The sequence below is a fragment of the Rattus norvegicus genome, chromosome 17, assembly GCF_021556685.1.
Source record: "Rattus norvegicus strain SHRSP/BbbUtx chromosome 17, alternate assembly SHRSP_T2T, whole genome shotgun sequence".
Taxonomy (NCBI): Eukaryota; Metazoa; Chordata; class Mammalia; order Rodentia; family Muridae; genus Rattus; species Rattus norvegicus.
In genome coordinates this window covers 59,242,767-59,252,823 of record NC_141550.1, presented here as the reverse complement: position 1 = coordinate 59,252,823, position 10,057 = coordinate 59,242,767, and the positions used below count along the sequence as shown (strand labels likewise).

Below are 10,057 nucleotides of genomic sequence, written 5' to 3'. Positions count from 1 at the left end.
GCAAGAGGGATCTTGTCACAAAAACAAGAAAAATAATTAACATAGTTATTAAAAGTATTATTACTAAAGTTAGTATTTTTTTGTGAATCCGTAGGTCCTATAGATAAAAACACATTTGTCAGCGGGTACCTTGTTATGTAGCAATAGCTAACAAGTGGTATCAGATGACACTAATGCCACCTGTCAAAGAACCACATTGTGAAAACCACAGCGCTATGGTATGTACCCTGGAGGAGCCCAGGTGTTGCTACATGCCTGAGCCCCATCAGAGAGCCAGAAGGAGGTGGATCTGCCCAGGCGTACACGTTCACCATTTCCTGTTCCCTCTTTTGCAGACATATTCACTTACCACCAGCTAATCTTTTGTGGAAGTGTTTTTACTGGGAAGAATAACAACAATATGTCAGATGATATCTGGAATCCAGAAGCCTGTTATTAAAAAAAACCGTGCTGCACATGGACAAAGAAACAGACAGGTTTAAAGAGGAGAGGAAGTGACTGAAAGATGAGCCCATCGCTCGCTCTCTCTCTCTCTCTCTCTCTCTCTCTCTCTCTCTCTCTCTCTCTCTCATGCTCTTAAATCTGGAGGTGAAGGAGATGAGGAGAGAAGCTAATAAGAAAGGGAAAGAGAGCACGAGGCGTCCAGCTGAGAAGTAATGAGAACCCGATGCTGCCCTGGTTATGTCCGGATTGTCCTGAGCCAGCTGCGGAGGGGACTGGAGTTTACATTCTCTGGGATGTCAGAATGAACCAAGTGGACCCACTTCCTGTCTAGTTTTCCCTGAAGGTCAGCAGACTCTTTGGTGAAGATGTTTTTCCAAGGGTTTCAGTTCTGTTGGCTTTCCCAACTGGCAAGATGGATGCCAAGAAAACACACTGTGCTCCCATAATGGGGAGGAGGAAAAGGGGGTGACAGAGCCCCCACAAAGCTCAAATGAGGTTGTGAGGATGCAGAAGCAGGCACAGGGGCATGGAGGATGGCTTGCCTTCAAGCTGAGTAGTACAAACCAAACTGACCCAGCAAGCCACATTCCACATGCCCATCCTGGCTAGTTGGGCACATGCCTTTATCTTATGGAAACTGCAAGCATGCCTATGAGGCTGTGTACATGAAGGCAGGCTGGTTTGGAGAAACAGAGCAGAAAGTGTCGTCTCCCATAGTGTTAGTTAGGGAAGGTAACAACACAGAGGCATGGGCAAGTTTGGGAGTGAGATATGCATGCACACACACACACACACACACACACACACACACACACACACAACCACTTGAACCATATTCTTCACATTTTATTCTTTTTTATTGGGGGGCGGGCATACATGTATGCCAACATGTGTGGAGGACAGAGGATAACTTTCAGTTCTTACCGTCTACCATGTCAGTCTCAGGAATTGAACTCATGTCATCAAACTTAGCAGCAAGTGCCTTTACCCAACCAGCCCTGTAGCTGGCCCTGAACCTTGTAGTATATGTAAATTATACCTCAGTACTTCTGTTCTCTAAAGCACACCTCCTATGAGAAGCCCTGTAGAGGAGTCATTGACAGAAAAGGGACTAGACTCATGGACTCCTGTTTTGCAACTCGAAGAATGAACCTGAACATGGTGGGAAGCGGATGCACTCACTGTCCATGTTCATGTGTGAGTCCCGCTCAGTTCTGCCCTGCATCTGGGTGACCCTGGGACCTGCATCGTTTTGCAGAGGTGTAGCCCTCAGCAGCATGGGAGCAGAGCAGAACTTCCAGCTGAGCCCCGGTGAGTGACGAGTGACGAGTGACGCAATCTCAAGCTGTGGGGAGAGGTCTCACTGTGATTCATTAGGCAAGGGGCAAAGGCGACAAGCTCCAGCTGGAGCCCCTCTTCATCCACAAATGGAGCAGACGAGGTGTCAGGATGCTCTAGGAAAGAAATGGTAGACAATCTAACTGCAAATGAGGTTTCAGGGTTCTTTAGGGAAAAAAAGGACAGTAGACATTCTAATTCAAAAAGGCTTAGAAAACCAAAGAAGTTCTCAGTGCATCTTATAAACTAAAGGGTAAAGGAGAAATGAGCTGCAGCTCTGGGCTGACCACAGTCTAGTGCTTTTCTATAACTCACTGGTTGACTTATTCACCCAGCTCCTGTCCTAGGAGATGACTATATTCCCCATGTCCCATGCCAATGTTCACAGGGCATCACTATGAGTCAGATTACCCCTCAGCCAGTAGACAAACAATTCCATGAACACCCTGGAGCAGGCATGGCTTGAACCAAGACATTTCATGTAGCTCATTCAGGGAGGGAGAGATGGGCGACTGAGAGCCCGGCTGCCAAGTAGCCAATGTCCCAGGAAAACCAGAGCATTTGCTTCTGTCAATAGATGAGCAGCCATGAATAGTTTTAATATTTTAAGAATGTCACTTTTAAATGTCATGTTTACATGAACATCATAGTCACACAGAGAATCACATAAATATTTGTTGTTTAATAATAATAAATGTTCCCGATCCAGTGACCTTTCAGAATTAATTTCCTCTGAAAAGTGGCACAGAACAGTGAGTCCCAGGGCCCCAGGTGTTTGAGGTTCTGCTTTTGGTGTTATAGTTTTGTCCATAAGAATCTGGATGAAGCTGATTCCATGGTATTTGGATGAAAACTGGCACATGGACAGCCTGGTGGGGAAACTGAGGCTCAGAGACATGGACAGTTTCACTGATACATGAGTGAAGTCAACTGGATTAAAACCTAAGTGTCTTTATTTTCCACCCTGGTTCTTTCTCCAGAATCCTTATTTCACACTCCTAGGGAAAAAGAAATCTAAGAAAGCTGGTTTATGCAAAGGAATGGTATGATGGTTGGTCCTATAAGGCTGGTGGGCTATGGTGCTCAGGTTCATGGTCAAACAGTATTCTGAGTGTTTCCATGAGAATGTCCCCTTTTACTGGCCATTGAACGAATCTGCTCTCTACCATATGAACCAGCAGCACAGCTCACTCAGGGTTCTGAGCAGAGCATCGTTGTTATTGGGGTTCTGCTCTTCTCTTGAATGCTCCCTGAAGCAAGAAAGTTTTTAGCGAACTGCCTCAGGCTTAGGCTACATGGGTGGCTCTTTCTGGTTTGTCAGCAAAATGCCTTGAAACTGACTGTAACTCTCCTGAGTGTCCAGTTGATCTCAATGACTTGACTTTAAAGTACCCAAGAGCCTGAATTCTAGAAAACCTAGCTTATTGACAGCCATGACCTTGTTTTAATAATAGCACTGCTGAATGTGTCACTGTTGTGTTACAACAGAAGGGAAACTGAGGTCCACTGACAGAAAAACAATAGACTATGCTGGCAGCATAGATCAGAGTCCTGAGATGGACGTCTTCTGGACCATAGAGCTTTTCAGTAAGTCCTAATGGCATTTGATTCATTTTCTCATTAGTTCTCATCAGCATCCATCTTCTCTATTCTTGTCCTTTCAGTCTCCCTGTCCAGAGTAATACGTAACTCTTTATCACATGATTAATTATAGGCAGAACCTCACTAAAAATAGGGATGGAGGAGAATGTAATTAACTTGACCTGTTACTAACCATTTCTTCTATTAGGTATCAGTGGTTTCGCTCCTTCACTGAAAGCATTGGGTAAAAGCCTGGGCTCTGAACAGGCCATCCTGAGGCTCTTTTGTACTCCAGTTGGTACTCCTGCCCAGCCTTGTCAGCAGATCCCCCACAGCTTGCAGTTCCCAGGTAGACAGCGAAGGTCCTCCAGAGCCTCCTGAGACCACAGATAGACGAGAGAACTCACAATAGTCTGGTGACACCAAAGTAAGGGAGGTTCCTGACTGGTGCTAGGAGCCATGTGTGCCACACACTCTGGACAGCCTCAATGACAGGGCAAGAGAAAGGTGCTAACCCCAGCTTGCCCAGGACTCCAAGCCAAAAACATCTGCCTCTGAGGGGTGAGGAAGGAAAGCTGGATCTTAAGGAATATGTGCGGGGGCTTTGTCAGTCATCCAAGTGGATATATGCCAAGGTTCTTAAACACAAATGTTGCCCAGATTGACTTTCCAGACCGGTGTTTCCCGGTTCCTGGTGCCTTTTTCCAAGAACTGAGTAAGAATACAAAGATTGCAATGTGGATAGAAACTATTCAGAGGCAAAGAGACTGCAGATGAGATGCACTGTAAACAAGCAGCAGGCTTCTCAAGCAGAAGTATTCCAGGGCCCTCGTGATTGTTCAGCTTTTCCTTTAATGGGCTCCTATTCCATGGGGGCAGTTAAATGCTAAGGGGTACAGCATGGTTGGTTCTCTGTTTGCTGGACAGGCTTAGAATATGTAAACTTTTTTGTACATATATATCATTTCCTACAGTGCATCTAATTTTAATAATATAGCCAATCAATTATGCATGAATGCAAGATAAAAAATAGAAGGTTTTTCCCTAAGAGTTAACTCAGAAAGGACACGACCTGCCTTACTGTGCATGCACCCTGTTCTAGTTAGCATGACGCAGCCTAAAACCACCTGAGAAAAAAGAGTTAAAATTAAGTAATCATCCTTGTCTGATTGGCCTGTGGGCTTGTCTGCGGGGGATTGTCTTGACTGCTAATTGATGCTGGGTGTCATAGTTAGTGGGTCATGGGTGAGATGGGAAAACTAGCTAAGCATATGTAAGCTAGTGAGAGAGCCAATCAGCAAGGTTCTTCCCTCCAGATCCCTATCCTTGCCCCCCTCATGTTGAACTGCAACCTGTAATGTGTATTAACCCTTTCATTTCCCAGTTTGCATTTGGACAGTCTTTTATCACAGCAACAGAAAAGAATCTAGGAGATTCAGGCTGGATCAGCCCTCTACCTTTAGGTGCCAGATATGTTGTGGATTAAGCTTGGATAAAAACTGACCACAAAGGGGGAACTACCAAGGCTTTGTTAAGAGAGGAGTGAGTGGTTTTTTTCATTCTTTGAAGTGGAGTGTGCAGGCATCTCAGTGCATGTGGGAACCCTATACTGTTCATTCACTGATAGCCTATGTCAAGTGGAGTCCCAGCTTGTAAGGTAATCCCTATGCCTTCTTGATGCACAAACAATATCTCACAATAGTTTTTTCAGGTGACTACTGAGTAGCAGGCTCATGTAACCCATAGTCTGGGTAAGACCATCCTAGACAGCTTAAGATTTAGCCAAGTGACTGGGAACCACATGTAATTCAAAACTTATCATTATATCTGAATTATATTTTGATCTGATATTCTACACTGTGGGTAACTGAAACATTGTAAAGCAAGGAAGTAGGAAAGGGGAGTAGTGTGCATTTCACAACTCCTAACAGATAGGAAGTCTTAGATTTGGTGTCTGAGTCACAGTTCCAGGAACAGTGTCCTACAGGGCATGAAATGACCAGGCCTTCAGAGGGTCAAGATGTATTCCTCAACAGGAAGCAGCACAGTGAGATGGGAGAGTTGCCACAGAGGAAAGAAGTCAGCCTTCCAGAAAACTGTGGCTGCAGCATATACTTCCCGTGTGACAGTAGGCTGCAGGGTTGCCAGAGCACTGGAGTGACATCTTATGGTGACACTGACAGTTCCACCTGTGCCCCCAGTTCCTTCAGTAAAGCCTACCCCAGAAGAATATATAACTGGGTCCTGAGGGCAGAGCTTCATTACAAGACTAGGGTTCTTACAAAAGAGAGCTATACTTGTGTCTCTTGTTCTTTCTTTCACATGAGGACACAGCAAGAAGGCATCATCTGACCTATCCCACAGGATACAGGATGCATTGGCACCTTGCTTTTGGACTTCCTGGTCTCTGAAATGGTGAGAAATAAAAGCCTTGACAAGCTACTCAGTTTGCGGTGTTGTGTTGTAACACTCTAAATACATTAACCGAGTTTGCATGGTCAGACATGCTGGGCAGACAGGGATTTCAGCTGACTAGAGCCATGCTGTCTGGAGTGACTTAAATGTTGTGGAGACACCTTTCCCTATCACCTGACTCGACAGCATCCCTCCACAGTAAGCACTGCTGTTCTCTTGGTGCAGACTCTGAGGCCAGAGAGACTAAGTAATCAACCTCAGGTTGCACAGTCACTTCAAGGCAGAACTATGCCTGGCTACTTGATAGTAAGATTTCAGGAAGGCCAGAGCGGGAGATGCCAGGAGTTACACAGCATGAACCTCCTCACCAAGAACATGCTTCCCAAGTCTGAAAAAGCAAAGGGGCCCTAACCAGGTCCACCTGAGGGTGATGGTAGCTCTTGGCAACCCGGCAAGGAGGAGGCAAGACTTGTGGTAAACTTGAGGGCTACAAAATGTTCGTTCTCTTTTCAGGTACCAGACTAAGGAAGGGTACAGGGCCCCAGCAGTACCACATCTTACAGAACCTCCCAGAACAGCACCATGGCAACTAAAACAAGGGCCGACAGCAGGAGCCGCTGCAGTGCAGAGTGTAGGCTGAGAACAAACACACGACTGCCCATTGACTGTGTGCCAGGAGTAACAGCAAGCTTTGCACAGGCCTTGCTGCAACCGTCCAGCCCAAGGAGGAAGGAGCCATCACTACCCCCTCTAATGATGAGGAAACAGACATAGGAGGTGACCCATTGCACCTAAGAAGAGCGATGAAGTCTTTGAGCAGCGCCTCAGACCCAACATGGTGTCTCTCTCACGCCCCAGCCACACTTCCATGCCTACCAAACACTCCTCCCATGAGAGTTAGCACATACAGTCTGGTCCACAGAACAGTGTTCCTCCACGAGGGGATTTTCAATCTTGCTGCTCACTAGTGTTACCCAAGCTTCTAAATCAGAGCCAGCCACTTGGTGGACATGTGATGGATCTTTTGTGGGGTGAAGTAGAGTCAGAAAGCCACAGGGAGCCAGCACTGAACTGGTCAAGCAATTGCTCCACACATGGCCTGGCAGCTTGAAACTGAGCATCTCTGTGAGACACAGCATTGCTCTCTCTGTGTCAATACAATGTGCTTGACCACTGAGATCCATCTCAGACTTGCCTGTTCCACAGAGAAGGCAGGGGATGAGGGGAGGTGACAGCTATTGGTCCTAGAAAGCCATCTCCATGGAGGAGACCTGGTCCCACAGCCTGGTTCCCATCACCATCTTTTAGCCCTATCTCAGGCTCTCCCAGCTCAATCGGGTTCATACACAGAAGATCAACCCTTGGCTTCAGCAGGTGGAATAGAGCCTGTGCTTGCAGCACAGTGGGACTTCCATCGGGCTGCGTGCCACAGATCTGAAGTTTCCTTGTAAATATTACAAAATTCAAGTCTAGCATCTATCGAGAACAGAGGCGGAAGTGCACTGCACTGTACTCCCCCCTCCGAGGTTGGCTGGGTCATTAGATATATCCCAGTGGCCAGAAGCACAGGCTCAGGTAGAGGGGAGAAACACTCCTGGCCACAGAGAAAGTTGTGCTGCCTGCATGGATCAGACGCACAGGCTCCAGCTTGTTTTGCTCTCTGGACAAATGAAGAGCTGAGGGCTGGTTTCTGCATATGAATTCTTGACATTTTTTTTTCAAGCTCCTAAATAAGCAAAGTTAACACTGCCCATCTTGGCTGGCATGGCTCAGGGCTGTTTAATGATTAATGGCATCAGATGGTGAGGGTGGGCGAGGCCCCAGAAAGCCCTGGTTCACATAGCCTTTCCTACATGTTAAATGTGTAAGCTTTCTTTCTGATCTGAGTTTACACAGACCTCTGTCATCTTAGAGCACAGTAGAGTGAAACGCAGTATAATGTAGCACAGTGGACTGTAGTCCAGCATAGCATAGTGTGGCATAGTATAGTGTAGAATAATGCAGTAATAGTATGGCGTAGTAGATGTGGTGTATGCAGTACAATACAGCGTAGGATAGTATAGTGTCATATAGTATTGTACAATGGAGTATGGTGGAGTGTGGTTTGGTGCAGTACAGTTTAGTGTAGTACCGTATAGCATAGTATAGTATGGTTCAGAATAGTAAAGCATGGTAGTACACTGTACCGTATAATATAGTATAGTGTGATATGTATAGCATCCTCCAGTAGATTACGATAGGAGGGTGGAGGGTGGCAGCATGTGGTGTTGTGAAACTTGGCATGATGTAGTGTGGTTTGCTTGGAATAGTGTAACAGTACCGCACAACACAGTAGAAATATACAATGTGGGTGTTGAATGGTCTAGTACAGTGTAGTGTGATAAGTTTCATGAGGTGTGGAATGATACAGCACAGTTTATGGCTCAGAAGACTGTAACACCTCTTATCTAAGGAAGCTCCTGCGCTAGGAATGAAATCAGGTGATTATTATGCCCTTCCCTCTGAGCCTTTGCCCGCCTTCTCTGTTGCCTCAGGACCTGGCCTCTCTGGGATAATCTGGGCCTCACCAGTAGAGATTCAGAAAGGAGCTTCTAACTGGACTCATACATTGTACTGACCATAAGCAAAGGCCTTAGAAGGCAAATGGCCGCATCCAAGCTCTCAGAGCAAGTTAAGGACCAAGATGAGGCAGTAACGTGTTTCCTGAGTGAGTGCTCATGGTCTCTCTGAACCTGTTAATGCAGAACTGAGGAACGCTCTCTACCAGACAGGAACACGGAAGCATGCTCCTTGCCTGCTTGAGGACTCAGCCAGTTGCTGGGTGAGCCGGTGTCCCCCGATGGCCATGCCTGTGCCACTTGCTGTGCACATAGCTTGTGCTGAAAGAGCTTTCATCTGAACCTGGACTCCTGTCCCCTCCCCGTGCCAGCTCAGACATGAAGGAATGACAGGAAATGAAGCTGTCACCCACTGGCTTTGTTTCTCTCTCTCTCCAAGGGACCCTCAGTCTTCAAACTATGCCTCCCAGTGGCACAAAGCAAGCAAACATGCTCCCCTCTACTTCAGTATGTGTGCTGTGGATCAGGGTTATGACAGGGACCACTCACAGCCTAGAAGTGAATACAGACACAAAGGCTCGATAAGACAGACACCTGCCTTAGCCAGACCTCAATCAGTCAAAGTGGAGACCATGTTTTTGCTGTCCTAGAAACTTCCAGAACCAGCAGACTGAAAATAAAAGAAAGAGAGCAATCCAGTGGCCCTCCATCCTTTTCCTTGAGAGACAGGGAAAGGAATATGGAACAATGAGCTCCCATCTACAAATATTCTCACATCAATGAATGGTCTGTCTTTCTCACCTAAGATAACGTTCTCTTTAATTTCAGCCACTTGAGAGACACTGTCCATGTATAGCAAGAGCCCCAGAGTTTTCCTTGCTACCTCTCCTATCTGTCCTGATAACCCCTTGCCAGGGACAGATAGGACACTCCCGGCTCTTCACTGAGCCCTCTGACTCCCTCCTGTATCTCTCCTCTACCTCCCCCAACACCTTTCATCCACCCTCTCCCTGGGGCACCTTACCCCTTGTTCAGAGGAAAGTCACATGGAGACTTTGGCTGGAACATGCAGAAGTGCTCAGAAACCCTAAATCCTGGGCTTGGCAGTGCCTGCCAGGAAGACAGAGAATCTTCCTTCTGGGCAGGCAGGATGGAAGAAGCCTTATTAGGTCATCCAGGCTGGGTATCAGCCTCACCCTGCTGCTCACAGGCTGGGGGATGAGACTCATGGTCTGTTTTCCATTCCTGTCAGCTTGTAGCTCCCCATCATCCGTTTGGAGGAATCTACTCTCCTCCAATCACCAACCAAGTCACCATATTCTTTCCAAGCTAGAAGAAGCCTAGGAAAATGACTCTCCACCACCACCCCCAAGTGAAGTTGTTCATTCTCATCTTCCCTCTCGCTTCTCCCTAACACTCAGAGCGTTTCCCCATTTCATATCGCTCTCTTACTTACCACAGTCTCTGTGTCCAGCACTAACATGAAATTCCTTGACCAGGCATCGTCTCTGTTAGGCTCATGTACATATCTCAAGGGCAGCGTCAGTAAATATTTTTTTTTCTTTTCTTTTTTTCGGAGCTGGGGACTGAACCCAGGGCCTAGTAAATATTTATTGAGTGAATGTCTTACACACCAAGATAACCCTGGAGTCCATAGTCTATGCCCACACTTACTCAGTTTACATAGCCATGTTTACACAGAGAACCACCCCACCATGTAG

General features: G+C 46.6%; 1 long non-coding RNA gene across 1 annotated transcript; it reads right to left on the bottom strand.

Annotated features, from left to right (window-relative positions):
- Positions 1–1,269: 1,269 nt before the first annotated feature.
- On the bottom strand, positions 1,270–9,700 carry LOC148000211 (uncharacterized). Its single transcript, XR_015641295.1, has 3 exons — positions 9,361–9,700; positions 3,557–3,740; positions 1,270–1,898 (listed from the first exon to the last, which is right to left on the bottom strand). It is a non-coding gene; the product is annotated as an uncharacterized LOC148000211 (long non-coding RNA).
- Between the last annotated feature and the right edge of the window lie 357 nt (positions 9,701–10,057).